The 15,500-nt window shown below is 44.3% G+C and overlaps 2 long non-coding RNA genes across 2 annotated transcripts; both read left to right on the forward strand.

Annotated features, from left to right (window-relative positions):
- The first annotated feature begins 4,016 nt into the window (after nucleotides 1-4,016).
- Nucleotides 4,017-5,037, forward strand: LOC119298827. The gene is made up of 3 exons (XR_005145984.1): nucleotides 4,017-4,079; nucleotides 4,186-4,233; nucleotides 4,972-5,037. It is a non-coding gene; the product is annotated as an uncharacterized LOC119298827 (long non-coding RNA).
- A 669-nt stretch (nucleotides 5,038-5,706) lies between these two features.
- On the forward strand, nucleotides 5,707-8,490 carry LOC119298028. Its single transcript, XR_005145791.1, has 4 exons — nucleotides 5,707-5,796; nucleotides 6,443-7,288; nucleotides 7,563-7,627; nucleotides 8,282-8,490. It is a non-coding gene; the product is annotated as an uncharacterized LOC119298028 (long non-coding RNA).
- The last annotated feature ends 7,010 nt before the right edge of the window (nucleotides 8,491-15,500 follow it).

Genomic DNA, 15,500 nt, shown 5'->3' on the forward strand with positions numbered 1-15,500 from the left:
TCACTTGTGTATAATTTTTACTCATGACTTATATTCGAAAAATTATATAATTCAAATATTAGACACGATTGAATATTCATATCAATGTTTACATTTTAAATTATGCAAAAGTTGAACTCTATAAATGCAAGAACAGTTATTGAAATGTTTATAAAGTTAAAATAATATTTGTAATTTTATGTTTGAAATATTTATTTGAAATGATACAAAAAATTATAATTCATAAATTGTATTTAAATATATGAATATTTTCAAAATAATACATGAACAAATTTAAAAGTAGGTTATATCATTTGTATGTACAATATTTATAACACATATTTAGACATTATTTTTATTATTGTAATTATAATTTACGTAATATTTACATATTTCCAGTACATTAAGACTAGTTATTCACCGTAGACGTGTATACGTGTAGGTTGTAGCGGCTAGAACGTCCTGTGTTTGAGAGCTGGCGGTCACACATTTTCCTGTTAATTTTCAATGTGTAACGACAGGCAGAACCCACTGCTCATAGGTACGAAAATAAATGCCATTTAAGCTCCACGTTCAATCTATCTCAGTTTGTTATCCATACTTGAAATATGAACGTGAAGGGTTCGTTGGTTGGCTAGAGTGGCTTGTGTCCTTAATTTGGGTCGTGTGTTCGAGTCCCGCCTCGCTGATATTTTAGTTAATTATCGTACCTATATGCTGTACAACGGTCTGCCTTTTCTATTAAGTTTCGTACCAATATGCTGCTGCACAGTGGTTGGCCTTTCCCGCAAATAAAAAATAGTAAGGTTGTTTTGTGCAAAAATCGGCCGAACGCCATCACTCACTGACAGGTAGGCCATACACCCAGATATGTCCGCAGGCGTATTTTGCGACCGTATTTGCACGTGATGTCAAGTTAGATGACCACAAATCCGTATTTTTAAAGTTCTAGCACCAAACTGAACATCAAGCGCAAGTTCTATGACTTCGGGTGATATTACCTCTACTTTCTTCTCATTCCTTCCTTTGGTGCTCTTTTGGTCTATGTTTGGATTATGTGAATATCTATGACCAGATTATGTCGATTTCTATGTCCATTTTGTTCAATGTCCGTTTGTTTCGTTATGATCTATGTAGTTTGTTTCCTGTTGCATGCGTAGCATGGATTTAGGGTACCAGAAATGAGATATACGGCTGTGAACCCGACGAATTGAGAATTGACTGGTCACTGTCCGTGGACGCGCCTAGATGCATCTGCATACGTATAGAGTACTGAATTTAGTATGTATGCTCTTTTTCTTCTTCTTTTTGCAGGTGTAAATATGTATTACTCATCACCAAAGTCCTTATAATCAATCGCAGCCAGTTCCAAACCTCAGTAGGACCAAAACCTAACCAAGTCATGGTTCTACCTTTAATACGAGCAAACTTAGCTAAACTATCACTAACTTTATTTTGGCTACGACTAACATGAGTAATACAATCTATTATTACTAACTTTATTTTGGCTACGACTAACATGAGTAATACAATCTTCACAAAGGGACATTAGATATCTAATCTCTGTCAACCTCTGAAGCCTAGATCAATTTCACTGCCATTATAGAATCCATCACTATCTGCGTTGGTAACTTACTTCTCTGGATGGAGAAAGATAATCCTTCCATGCATGCACATAACTCAGCTTCAAGTGCATCCCGACAGGAAAATAACTGCCTGCAAGAAGAAAAGATGATGACTCCCTTGTCGTCTCTTAACACCATTCCGGCACCGGCCGATCCATCAGCAGCAAATGAACCATTAGTGCACAACTTAACCCAACCGGTCTTACCAAGTGGTCTGCTACAACCGTTACCGCATGTGGCCGAACTGGAGTATATGTAATGATTTGACCTCCCTTTGCTTGGATCAGCATTTAGGTCGGTTTTAATGCCAATTAGAGGATCCAAGTAGCTCGTCAAGAACCTTCGAGACGCCTCCATGGGTGGCGGGGATTTATTATGGACAATCTCATTGCGTATATGCCGCGCCCTAATGTCATGAGAAGCATCGAGCGCTCAGTGTCTGGGAGAGGAGCAAGAACTTGAAGCAGCCACTCGACACCTGTATTCAACACGGTAGTAATATTCGGAAGGGACCATACTTCTGCCATAGCCTCCCATAGAACTCTCGAGAGGGCGCAACGATATAGTGCATGAAAGCAGTCCTTAGACTCTACCAAACACAGAGGGCACAAATCACTACTTTCCAGCCCTCTTCTATGCTTGTTGCTCCATGTAGGCAGGGAGTTTGTAACAACCTGCCATGCAAAATTACGTATAGAGGGAGGAAACATCAATTGACCATATAAACTTCCAGCAGTCCCGAAGCCCATCTGGATGTGAGCTGAAGCCCGTCGAAGTGCTTTTGTGAGCTTCCTCAAAACCGAACTGGTACACACTACTCACTGAAAAGGCGCCAAACTTGCCAGGGCCCCAAGCCAACGTATCTTCCTTCTGTCTTGGCGACGCCCTAATTTTTAAAATTTCCACAAAATCAGCCGGCATGAAGAATTCTTGTAGCAATCCAACCTTCCATGAACCATTCTTGCTCTTATGATGCCTACTATCCCTGTACTATGACAGGACAACGTCATGCGCAGGAACGCATAACCTCTTGAAGTTAATTAAATGCCCTTTTTGCGAATTACGTCCTCGGAGGGAGTATCTCATTTGCTGACGACAAACCATGAGAACCAAAATTCAAAGGAAAAAAAAATCACGATAACCAAATTCAAAATGAGTTGCCGTGGGACGCTCGATGAATGCATTTTGGACGCCAGGCCTAGCCTCAACATCGGTGGGATGGGTCGATTCCTCCCCAAAAGGCTAACAGAAAAAAAAAAGTCAGAGTTTGTCAAAAAGAAAAAAGAAGAAGAAAAAGGAAGCCGCAGGGATCCCCGGCCGTGCTGGGGTGAATTTACCGGTTTACCCCTGGCAGCAGGTGCATTGCGAGGCAGGCGCCCGTGGGTGCGACGTCAATTCCGCCCAAAATCCGGTGAAGCGTGGGGGGTGATTCGGGGATTGGATGGACTGGTCTCGCGCTCTGGCTCCCAAACTCTCCCCAAAGCTGGTGGTTAGTTGAGACACTGCCAAGCGGCCCCCATTCTATTGGTCACGGATTCCAAAACACTCGGCCTCGCGTCCCCCTCCCCCTTTTCCTCCCAAAACCCAAACCCCTGCTTGCGCTCCGTGCTTCTCCTCCCCTCCCCTCCCCCTCCGACGAGAGCGCATTCCGGCCTCGAACCCTAGGTGCGAACCCCGGCGTAGGCGGCGGCCGTCAGCAGCGCTCCGAGGAGGCGCTCATCTTCCTCCGCATCCCGTCCGCGCCGTCCGCCATGCTCGGTAAGGAAACCCGACGACCCCCGTTCTCTCCGCCCAAAACGAGCACCGAGGGAGCGCTGATGGCGCAAGCACGCTCTTCTTCTTCGGGGTAGAAACCGCGGATTTCGCTTGCTACTGGCTTGGGCGTGAACACGGGGACGCGGTGGGTGTGGGTCGCTCGTGGCCGGGTCCGAGGCGGGGAGGTCCAAAGGACACCACGACGCGCCGCGGCGGCGCCCCTGCACCGTGGTTTCGGTCCGATCTACCCGCATTCGTCTTGGTGCTAGTACCTCCACGCGGTAGCATCACCCACGCGAGCACGAAGGAAGGACGGGGGTGGGGTGGGGTGGGGTGAGGGTGCGCTCTGCTTACTGTTGCTTGATCGTGGCATTTCCCCCCGGTAAACCACAAGTCACCTATACTTGTATTAGCCCTCAAAAACCTATACTTGTATGTACAAGATGAACGTGTCACTGTGCTGGGCTAGATGGTTGATGCCGCCTCGTTGTTTTGAGTTGTCCTAGTACTTCCTGTACCAATTACATTTTACAGCAGGATGTATCCGCCACAAGAAGTGCTTGATCTTGATCCAATTAGCTTTGCCTAATGTTATACTGATGATGCATCTGCCCCTTTTTTGTGTTAAATTGTGAACAGGAGTGCTGAAGATCTGATATAAGAGATTGGACTGCATTCATTTCCACTGGTGAATCATTACAACAATTGAAGTTGCGAGAGGTAGGAAGATCAATAAGAAGACCACTGGCTCTTCTTTGTTGGAGTGCTGAAGACCATTTTTGTGTGATGATTTTTTATTGATTTGATTCATTCTCCTTTGTTCCAGTGGGTTGCAACTTTTGCTGGTGCTCTGGCATACTGTCACAAGAAGCAGGTAATTCACACAAACATCAAGCTGGAAAGTTTGCCTACTTATTTCCAGGGTAGTCCTGCATGCAGCTCCTACACCTCTGTTATTGTTATGTTACTCTACCAACTTTTGCCTTCCTTTTTTGTTAACATTGAATCTGACAACATCAATGCTCCCAGCGGGAAAAAAAACATCATCATTGCTGTAAATTATGCCTGCCCGCATATGGATTAAACAATGATTGGACCTGTGCATTGCTGTGGTAATTTTAATCTAGAGCCATTTTGTGCTGTACTGGAGTAACATATATGTTTTGTTAGAAATGCACGTCCTGGGTTGTGGTCAGTTACCTATACTATCACCGATGTGAAATTACTTGTTAGATAAAATGGAAGAGACAATATATCCTATGTGCCTTGGTCTTAATGCAAGCGTAAACTATCAAGATCCTTTTGGGTCGAACATTTATGAAGATAAATTCTAACATTTTTCAGTACATAAAACCCACCTCAAGACTCAAGAGTGACACAATAAAACACATTTCATTGTTCTGAACAGGAATGGGTCAACAATAGTCTGCTTTAGCATGACCTGTACTCAGTTTGTGATATACTGCAATATAGGCAAATAACTCGTGCTTCAATAGCACACTAGTCCAAGAACATGATGGACATATATATGTTGCTTTTCTTTTGATTTACCACTTTTATTTTTGTTTTTTGTGCTGGATCTTCTGTTGATTCGATCCATTCTCCATTCCAGTACTGTCAAAAGAAGCAGGTAATTCACATGGATATCAAGCCAGAAAGTTTGTCTACTGATTTCGAGGTTAGTTCTACATGCAGCAACAGAACCTCTGCTAATGTTCTGTTACTCTACCAAAATGCTTATTTTTAGCAATATGTGGGGGCAATTACCTTGATATGCAAGTGAACTAAATGCACTGTTTCTTTGTATTGCTTTCTTCCTTCCATTTTCTGTTAACATGGAATCTGACAGAATCAATGCTCCCCGCAAAAACAACAACAGCAACATCATTTCTGTAAATTCTGCCTGCCCACACATGGATTAGACAATAATTGGACCTTACTGCAGTAATTTTAATCTAGAGCCATTTTGTGCTGTAGTGGAGGTAGAAATGTACGCCGTGGGTTACGATCAGTTACTTAATATATATTTTTTGTTATCGATATGACCGATGTGAAATTACTTGTTAGATAAAATAAAAGAGACAATATATCTCATGTGCCTTGGTCTTGCTGCAAGCATAAACTATCAAGATCCTTTTAGATTGAACAGTTATGAAGATATGTGTGGAAGATTCTGAAGTGAAGCCAATCCACTATACATTGTGTGTGTTTGAAACCTATGACCATTATTGGTGATCAATACACCAGTGCAACTTTTTTAGATTATGACTCTCAGAACTTGATTTTTTTGTAACAGCTTTTCTACCACTGTTTTGATTGATACAAAACATCTTAATTTTCATGTCAGAAGGAGCTTGAAGATCACTTCGTAACAGCTGATGTAAGAGATTGGATTCCATTCCACTGGTGAAGTTCACTTCAATTGAAATTGTGAGAGGTATGAAGATCATTAGAAACACTACTTGCTCTTAGTACCTTATTAGGATAAGTATTAGTGGATGTTCTAAAACTCTATGTATGTACTCATGTTTGCATTGCTGAAAGTAGTAAAGTCTCTGATCGTTAACAATTCTAGTATATGATATTTGTTTTGTTTGATGGATATTTATATCTCACTGCAACATGAAGAACCTCCTAAGCACTCACACCTTTAGAAACACATAGGAAAAAGCCTCACACCCCACATTCCCCCTCTCATGAACGAGGGTGAAAACAATGCTAGCATTGTCAGTAAACAAACCCACCTCAAGAGTGACACAATAAATCAAGAACCATTGTCAATTTACACAAGACTCATTGTCAATCTATGTTTCAAGGTACAGTCAGTATGCACCTTCAATGTTATATTGATGCTACTTGACGTGAAGTTTGTCTAGCTAGATATGTAGCGATTGGATTCAGTATTTAATCAAGTCTCGACTATAATGGACTGTATATATATATATATATATATATATATATTACATTCGGTCTAAAGATTTCTTTCACGCATTTTCATGATACTTGTCTATAATCTGTAGCTTTTTAACTATTGTTTGAATGATACAAGTCTAATGAAACCAACTTATTTTTTGTGACAAAAGGAACCTGAGGAACAGCACAAGACCATGTCACGGGAACGGTTACCTGATGGACTACCTGATGGATTTGATGAGAATAATTATGAGTGCAGTTTGGTCGGTGTACAATATCTGGGCCAGTCTCTGATACCGCAGGTTCGGACACAAGAAGATCACACATGCGTCTTCTACTCCATAGCGTACGCAGCAGAAATGCAACTGCGACTGAATAGATGGTGCAGAGGGTTACCGAGTGATGTGGTTTTTGATGGATACAACTTTGCAAAGGATTATGAGTGGCATGTGCGTGCCCCATTGGCAAGTGTGCCCGAGCTTTTTTACAATCGGATAAACATAGCATGGGAGTTTTTCAGAACCAAGGTATTTTCGCGACCTCCAAAGACTGGCCTCGGCGTGTGCGCTTCCCACTGACTGGATACCAGCTTCATCCACGTCTTGAGGCTGGACAGGTCTTTGACATGATTAGATGGGAGCAAAGGCCTATTCTTGGCACTTTTCCTGTTCGACAAGATTTTAATCTAATCGCCAACACAATTTATGAGCTCCTGCCGCCTGCCACTGCTGAGAATCCACCACTCTCACAACACATGGTTATGTTCATTGGACACGGCAGGCGAGAAGGGAGGCCATATTTGCTCTTTCTGAATTCCTACGGCGTCGAATTTGGAACAGGTGGCATTGGTCGAGTATATTTTGATCAAGTGACCCAAGACCATGGGGTGGGATTTTATACTCTGACCATTGATGAGCTCGGTGCCAGCTCCTCCGGCGGAACACCGCCTCCTGCTTGCAGTCCATTTCCTTCTCCTCGTGGCCCACCCCCTCCTCCTGGTGGTCCAGCCCCTTCAGGTAGTTCTATGGGACAGCCTGCTCACCCTTCTGGTTTCTCTATGTCATAATCTCAAAGCCAATATTCTGTGAAGTGAAATATTGGAATTTGGAAGCAATTTCATGCAAAAATTAGACTGGAAAGTTCATCAGCTTAACCAAATTGTTGTCAGCTTTGTACATTTCCATGACTCAACCTTCATATTTTATCTGTGAACCAATCAAGGTTTTGTGCTCCGTATTGTAGTGCTACGATCTTGTCTTGACTAATACGTGATCTGCCATGTTATTTCAGTTCATTAAGATGATATTTAGGACGCCAAAGTCGCAGATTCTACATTCAATCTTGGAGCATGCAGGGTAAGCAAGCTTCTGACCATCATTTTGATCTTGAATTTGCAATAAGAAACTAGTTATGCGACACATTCCTTCACAGCTTCTTCTATGTGTTTCATGTGTTGGATACATTTTATTCCAGCATTTATGCATTGCTTCTGCCTCTACTGTTGGACTGTATGGTTTTGATGCCAGTATTAGGTGTGAAACTCACGAGCTATTTTTCAAGTTCTGGACATAGTCATTTTATAACGCCATAGATACGCCACCTGCTAAGCTCATTTTACCTAGGACTAGTTGTTACAATCTGAATGGTTTGTTCGAGTCACAACTCACAAGGAGTATGTTTCAGTGTTTCTTTTGTTTCCAGGCATAGTTTCTAATTCGTTGCCAATACACAACCCACAGGATTACATTCACCTGCTAAGCTCATTAACTGTTTGGGTGTGCATGTGTGAGGGACTTCAACATTTCATATTTGTCTCTTATATTTCTCATAATACTAATGTAGTAATTTATATGGTGGCATTTAAAGTGACTAGAAATATCAAGTTTTACCTTTTTTATATTTATCTTTGAATGAGCCCCCATATAATGTTTTAGGAAATAGAAGTGCATTTCTATGTGGTAAAATGATGTGCCTAGTTGCTGAAAAATGATGTTTATTTATGTTGACAGAATGCTTTGGAGGAGTTGGCATCCAGTGATCTTATTGAGCTATACAAGGAGGCTAGAATTGAGCACTGCCGTGCAACTAGGGACTTGAGTAGCTACGGCTGCTATGTGCAGCATGTGCTTAACTCTTTCGGGCACGCCTTGTGTGTTGAGTGTAGAGATGTGACATCTGCCCAATTTGCAGACGTCCAATAGCTGATAATGGAAATAGAATGCAGCACTGCCTCTTTTTTTTGCGAAATTACTACAAATGTTTGGAAACTACTGTGGTGTTCATGATAGAATGGACGTACAGCGGATGTCCTTGTTTGATGTTGTGCTTCAGAATAATCTGGCCACCCCGATCTTCCACTGTATCCTCTTTACTGTTTTACTTTTGCTTTAGGTTAGACACAGTTTTATCTTCATTGTTTACTAGCTAAATGCCTGTGTGTTGCCACCGCAAAATACTCATGTGTTGCTACGGAATACGACGTCACTGACTGGACCCTAGTGACAAACATCAACACATTTCTTCTGACTCCTATTTAGACACTAATTGTGCACCCATCTGGATTTTTTTTCTCTCCACCCCTACCGTGGGCAAGAGAGAAGCACAAATTGCTCTTACCGTTGGCTCTTCATCTAGCTCCACTGCGATTTTGATTCGCTCCCCCTCAGTCCATTCCACTTGGCCCGCAATAGTCATGTGTGTGTTTTCTCCAACTATGAGAATTCTCATCGCAGTTCATGTCATATATGATGGTAATTGTACTTATGAATAATAAAAGGACACGTAATTCAACCCGGTGCATTGCGAAAGCACATCTTTCTTTGTATTCTGGACTTCCGTTCATGTGTTCCTCTGGTCCCTTGACTTTGCTTTGCTCGCGTTCCAACAAACCACTTGATCCAGATATATGCAAAAACCAAAAATTTCAAAGCAATTTAGTCGCCCGCTCCCGCCCCCCGCGTCGCCAGCGCTTGGCGACACGGGGAAATCCTAGCCGACGCCCTCGCCGGGCAGTCCCTTCCCCGTCCTCTGTGCTGCGCCGCCACCGGAGGGCTCGCCGGCGAAGCGATGCCAGACCCAGGGATGGTGGCGGCGGGGCATTTCTGCTCATGCTGGTGCGCTCGCGTACCTCCTGCCGGCCTTGGCTCGTGGCTGCGCGCGGCGAGCACTGGCGGTTCCGTGTGGTGGCGTCATCCCATTTGCCGCCATGCTCCATGCGCGCCGGTTTCCTCCAGGCCACGACAGCCTCTTCCAGCAACGGGGTGGGTGGCCTCCTAGGACCAGATCCATGGCCTGACAGGCCGTGAGGTGCTTCCTCGACGAGGCGGCACTGCCCAGCTTGGGATGTGGCGGCTTCCACTCCCGGCTAGATGGCCCTGCTGCAGAGCCGCGACAAGTGACAGCAGCATCCCCTTCCGTTGACGGCGACAACACTTCCGACGACGGCGGCAGATGGTTGGGACTAGGGCCTTGGGAGCTGTAGTCAGATCCGGCCCGTTGGGTTCGAGGGGAGCCCCGCGGTGGTTGGCCCTCCCATTCTTTGAGCTCCAAAACTTTGATCTGCTTCATGTCGCCCTTCTCGATTTGAACACCGACGGGTTCTTGTCTTCTTCCCCGAGATCTCAGATTTTGGCGCATGGCGTCACTGGATACCTACATCGGAATTGATTCGGTCAGGCGCGCCTTCATCTTCGGCCAGAGAAGCTTCATGAGGGCATGGCGCGAAGCTTCGCTGACTTGCCGGTGCCATGGGACATGTCTAAGTATAGATTTTCACGGCATTAGTGGTGGTGAAGAAAAGTCATGGTGGCTACGATCAGAGACTTGTAATGGCGAAGAGGAGTTTTGGTTGCGTTGAAGAATGGCGGCATAGTTTTTTTCTTCTGTGTGTCAGGTGTTGAGGACTTGCAGCGGCGGCCTTGGCAGGAGGGGGCGGCAATACAGGTGTCGGTGCTAAAACCAACAGATCTTGGGTAGGGGGTCCCGAGCTCTTAGTCTAGGAACAATGGTAACAGGGTATGAAGGGAGACCGTGTTTACCCAGGTTCGGCCCTCTGGAAGAGGTTAAACCCTATGTCCCGCTTGGATTGTATTGATGTGATGGAGTACAAAGTACAAGATGATCTACCTCGAGATCGTTTTGATTGTGTTCTAAACCCCGAGGCTGGTAGTCGTGCCCCTAAAGACTGAACCCCATAGCTTATATATGCACCGGGGGTACCTAGGTTACACATATGGTCAGTTGCCAACATGCCGGTTATTGAGCCATCCTTGAAGTATATGACAAGTCTTCAAAGGTTTCCATCTTGGTCATGCCGAGGTTCATGACTTCCGGAGTCCTTCCTTGTGATGATCGGTGGGCCGCAAGCTCGACCCATGGACTGTGGGTCATATAGGTTAGTACCCCCTAGTCTAGGACGCCGTTAGTAGCCCCTTGATGACCCACAAGTATAGGGGATCAATCGTAGTCCTTTTGATAAGTAAGAGTGTCGAACCCAACGAGGAGCAGAAGGAAATGACAAGCGGTTTTCAGGAAGGTATTTTCTGCAAGCACTGAAATTATCGGTAACAAATAGTTTAATAGCAAGGTAATTTGTAATGAGCAACAAGTAGCAATTGTAACAAAGGTGCAGCAAGGTAGCCCAATCCCTTTTATAGCAAAGGACAGTTCAGAACTTTCTCTTATAGCAAGCAAAACGTTCTTGAGGACACATGAGAATTTCATCTAGTCACTTTAATCATGTTTGTTTGATTCACGCTCGTTACTTTTATAATTTGATATGTGGGTGAATCGGTGTTTGGGTGCTGTTCTTACTTGAATGAAGCCTCCCACTTATGATTAACTACTCTCGCAAGCATCCGCAACTACGAAAGAATTATGATAAATCTAACCATAGCATGAAACATATGGATCCAAATTGGCCCCTTACGGAATAGCTCATAAATGAGGGTTTAAGTTTCTGTCCCTCTAGCAACCCATCATCTAATTACTACTCCACATGTTGGGTTTCGTAGTAATTTCAAAATTTTCCTACGCACACGCAAGATCATGGTGATGCATAACAACGAGAGGAGAGAGTGTGATCTACGTACCCTTGTAGATCAACAGCGGAAGCATTGACGCAACGTAGAGGAAGTAGTCGTACGTCTTCCCGATCCGACCGATCCAAGCACCGTTACTCCGGCACCTCCGAGTTCTTAGCACACGTACAGCTCGATGACGCTCCCCGAGCTCCGATCCAGCAAAGCTTCGGGGATGAGTTCCGTCAGCACAATGGCATGGTGACGATGATGATGTTCTACCGACGCAGGGCTTTGCCTAAGCACTACAACGATATGACCGAGGTGGAATATGGTGGTAGGGGGCACCGCACACGACTAAGGAACGATCACGTGGATCAACTTCTGTCTAGGGTGCCCCCTGCCCCCATATATAAAGGAGCAAGGGGAGGAGGCCGGCCGGCCAGGTGTGGCGCGCCAAGGAGGAGTCCTCCTCCTAGTAGGAGTACTCCTACTAGGAGGGGGAAAGAGGTGGAGAGGGAGAAGGAAAAAGGGGGGGGGGGACGCCGCCCCCCTCCCCTAGTCCAATTCGGACCAGGGAGGAGGTGGCGCGCAGCCCACCTCTGGCAGCCCCTCTCTCTCTCCACTAAGGCCCATATGGCCCATTACTTCTCCCGGTAGGGTTCCGGTAACCCTCCGGCTCTCCGGTTTTCTCCGAAATCACCCGGAACACTTCCGGTGTCCGAATATAGCCGTCCAATATATCAATCTTTATGTCTCGACCATTTCGAGACTCCTCGTCATGTCCGTGATCACATCCGGGACTCCGAACTAACTTCGGTACATCAAAATGCATAAACTCATAATAACTGTCATCGTAACGTTAAGCGTGCGGACCGTACGGTTCGAGAACAATGTAGACATGACTGAGACATATCTCCGGTCAATAACCAATGGCGGGACCTGGATTCCCATATTGGCTCCTACATATTCTATGAAGATCTTTATCGGTCAGACCGCATAACAACATACGTTGTTCCCTTTGTCATCGGTATGTTACTTGCCCGAGATTCGATCGTCGGTATCCAATACCTAGTTCAATCTCGTCACCGGCAAGTCTCTTTACTCGTTCCGTAATACATCATCTCACAACTAACATATTAGTTGTAATGCTTGCAAGGCTTATGTGATGTGCATTACCGAGAGGGCCCAGAGATACCTCTCTGACAATCGGAGTGACAAATCCTAATCTCGAAATACGCCAACCCAACATCTACCTTTGGAGACACCTGTAGAGCTCCTTTATAATCACCCATTTACGTTGTGACGTTTGGTAGCACACAAAGTGTTCCTTCGGCAAACGGGAGTTGCATAATCTCATAGTCATAGAAACATGTATAAGTCATGAAGAAAAGCAATAGCAACATACTAAACGATCGGGTGCTAAGCTAATGGAATGGGTCATGTCAATCAGATCATTCAACTAATGATGTGATCTCGTTAATCAAATAACAACTCTTTGTTCATGGTTAGGAAACATAACCATCTTTGATTAACGAGCTAGTCAAGTAGAGGCATACTAGTGACACTTTGTTTGTCTATGTATTCACACATGTATCATGTTTCCGGTTAATACAATTCTAGCATGAATAATAAACATTTATCATGAAATAAGGAAATAAATAATAACTTTATTATTGCCTCTAGGGCATATTTCCTTCACCACAATGCCTTCCCTTAGGCCAAAATATGGTGAAGGGTCATGTAGTCGACATTCACATGACATCACTAAAGGAAGCAATAACATACATATTATCAAAATATCGAATGAATACCAAATTCACATGATTACTTATAACTGGACTTCTCCCATGTCTTCAAGAAAAAAGTAACTACTCACAAATCATATTCATGTTCAAGATCAGAGGGGTATTGAATATCATTAAGGATCTGAACATATAATCTTCCACCAAATAAACCAACTAGCATCAACTATAAGATGTAATCAACACTACTATCAACCCACATGTACCAATCTGAGGTTTTGAGACGATGATTGAATACAAAAGATGAATTAGGTTTGAGATGAGATGGTGCTGGTGAAGATGTTGATGGAGATTGGTCCTCCCACAATGAGAGGATCGTTGGTGATGATATGGCTTCGATTTCCCCTTCCAAAGGGAAGTTTCCTCGGCGGAATCGATCCGCCGGAGAGTAAAAAGTGCTCCTGCCCAGGTTCCGCCTAGAGATGGCGGCACTTCGTCCCGAAACCTTCCTTCTGATTTTTTTCTAGGTCAAATGGAACCTTATAGCAGAAGATGGGCTTCAGAGGCCTACCAGGGGCCCCACAAGTCCAGGGGCGCGCCCTAGGAGGGGGTGTCCCCAGGCTTGTGGCTGCCTGGTGGTCCCACTTCTGTTGGTTCTTTCACCAATATTTTTTATATATTCCAAAATAATTCTCCGTCAATTTTCAGGTCATTTGGAGTTGTGCAGACTAGGTGTCTCTGAAAGAACATGCGGCGCCCCCATGTTTGGTTTTGGTAATTAATGACAATCTCTACGGACTAATGGTTGCCTTGAGTTATATTTGAAGGATTTGTCCATAGGCATTTCTCTAAGTCCATGTGTTGGTTTCAAGGAGTTTATGAGTTGACCAAGGTGCTATTAAGGAATTATTCTAAGATTGGTCATGTGAGTGTTGAGCTTATTGCAAGCATGTCTTGAAGAAGAAGATTGTGTGATCATGCATGTTTACCTTTAAGACATCATTCAAATGAAGAGAGTTGGAAAGATTCAAGGTTGATCAAGACTAAGTCAAGAGTGAATCAAGTTGATCAACACACAAAGCGCACAACTTGTACCGAGAGGGACCAAGTGATCCCATGGTATGGTAAGCATTGTCCATTACGCTTTGTGTACTAACCCATGGTCTATGTGAGAGTTCTTTGTGAAATAAGGTATGTTTCCATGGTCCTGCGTCAAGAGGAAGATCTCATACAACCCATGGAGGATGACATCAAGTGGTGATCATCATCAAGTTTGCAGTGTGCAAGTTCAAGTGGAGCAACACGAAGAGTGGCTCACCCATAATGGAGTATGGGGGAGCAATCAAGCTTTAAGCTTGCCGTCCATTGTGGTGTCAATGGAATTGTGAAGATGTGCCGAAGAATGGCTCATCCATAGTGGACTATGGGGGAGCAATCAACTAGTCTTCATCGAGCCAACACAATCAAGAAAGGTGGTCCAAATTGAGAAAGTCAAGATCGTCATCATCTAACTCAAGTGGACTATGTGCAAGGCAAAGGTTTTCCCTTGATAGGTTTTCTATTTTACCGGTCTCATAGTGGTAGTTGGGAGACCAGGTTGTAGGATCGATTGTCGTACTATCAAGGGGGGCTCTCTAGTGAGTAGCTTGATCGTATCGTTCGTCAAGATCTCAAACCATTGCATCCTTGCATCATCTCTCCTAGATCTTGTTTGGTTCTTTTCCTTGTGAGATTTGGATCTCATGGTCATCTTCTTGACAAGCTCGAGTTCATCGAAAACCGATTTCATATGCATCTTCTTTTGTGTTTTCGGTGTTGGAGGTTTTACCGGTCTTAATTGAGAAAGGGTTCTCACCATTTTATTTTGGATATTTTCTCAATTTCTATTTCTTGATATTTCTATCAAGATTTTGTTTGCTCTTGTCCTTAGCTTTCCAACAAACTTGATTTCGTCGAATTCAGAGCGCGTATGCGAAAGTTGTGGCTATTTTGATATTGCTTATTTTACATAGAGAGGTTGTACCGCCCCATAGAGAGGTTCTACCGGTTGACCTGTACAACCGGTGTTTAGAGCAGTTGTACCGCTCCAGAATTGGTCCGGAGGTTTTACCGGCCATGTACCGCTCTACCACCGGACTAGTTTCTGTTGTGGTGCGGTTGTTGGGCGGTTGTGGGCCGGTTGTACCGCTTATTGCCTGTTACCGGTTGTACCGGTGCTCATAGCGGTTGTACCGCTCCTATGTTTTTCTGCACATAACGGGCAGATTCGTGGGGACCTATTTAAGGGGGTCTTCTTCCCCAATGGTTCCCCAACTCCTGAGCTCGTTTTCCCCCATTGTTGACCTTCTTTGAGCTTGCTAACTCTCAATCCCTCCATGGATTCTTGCTAGTTTTTGAGGGAAAAGAGAAAGGAGATTTAGATCCACACTTCCACCAATCACTTTCTCCTCTATGTGAGGGGAACC

Source organism: Triticum dicoccoides, chromosome 5A (assembly GCF_002162155.2).
Source record: "Triticum dicoccoides isolate Atlit2015 ecotype Zavitan chromosome 5A, WEW_v2.0, whole genome shotgun sequence".
Classification (NCBI taxonomy): Eukaryota; Viridiplantae; Streptophyta; class Magnoliopsida; order Poales; family Poaceae; genus Triticum; species Triticum dicoccoides.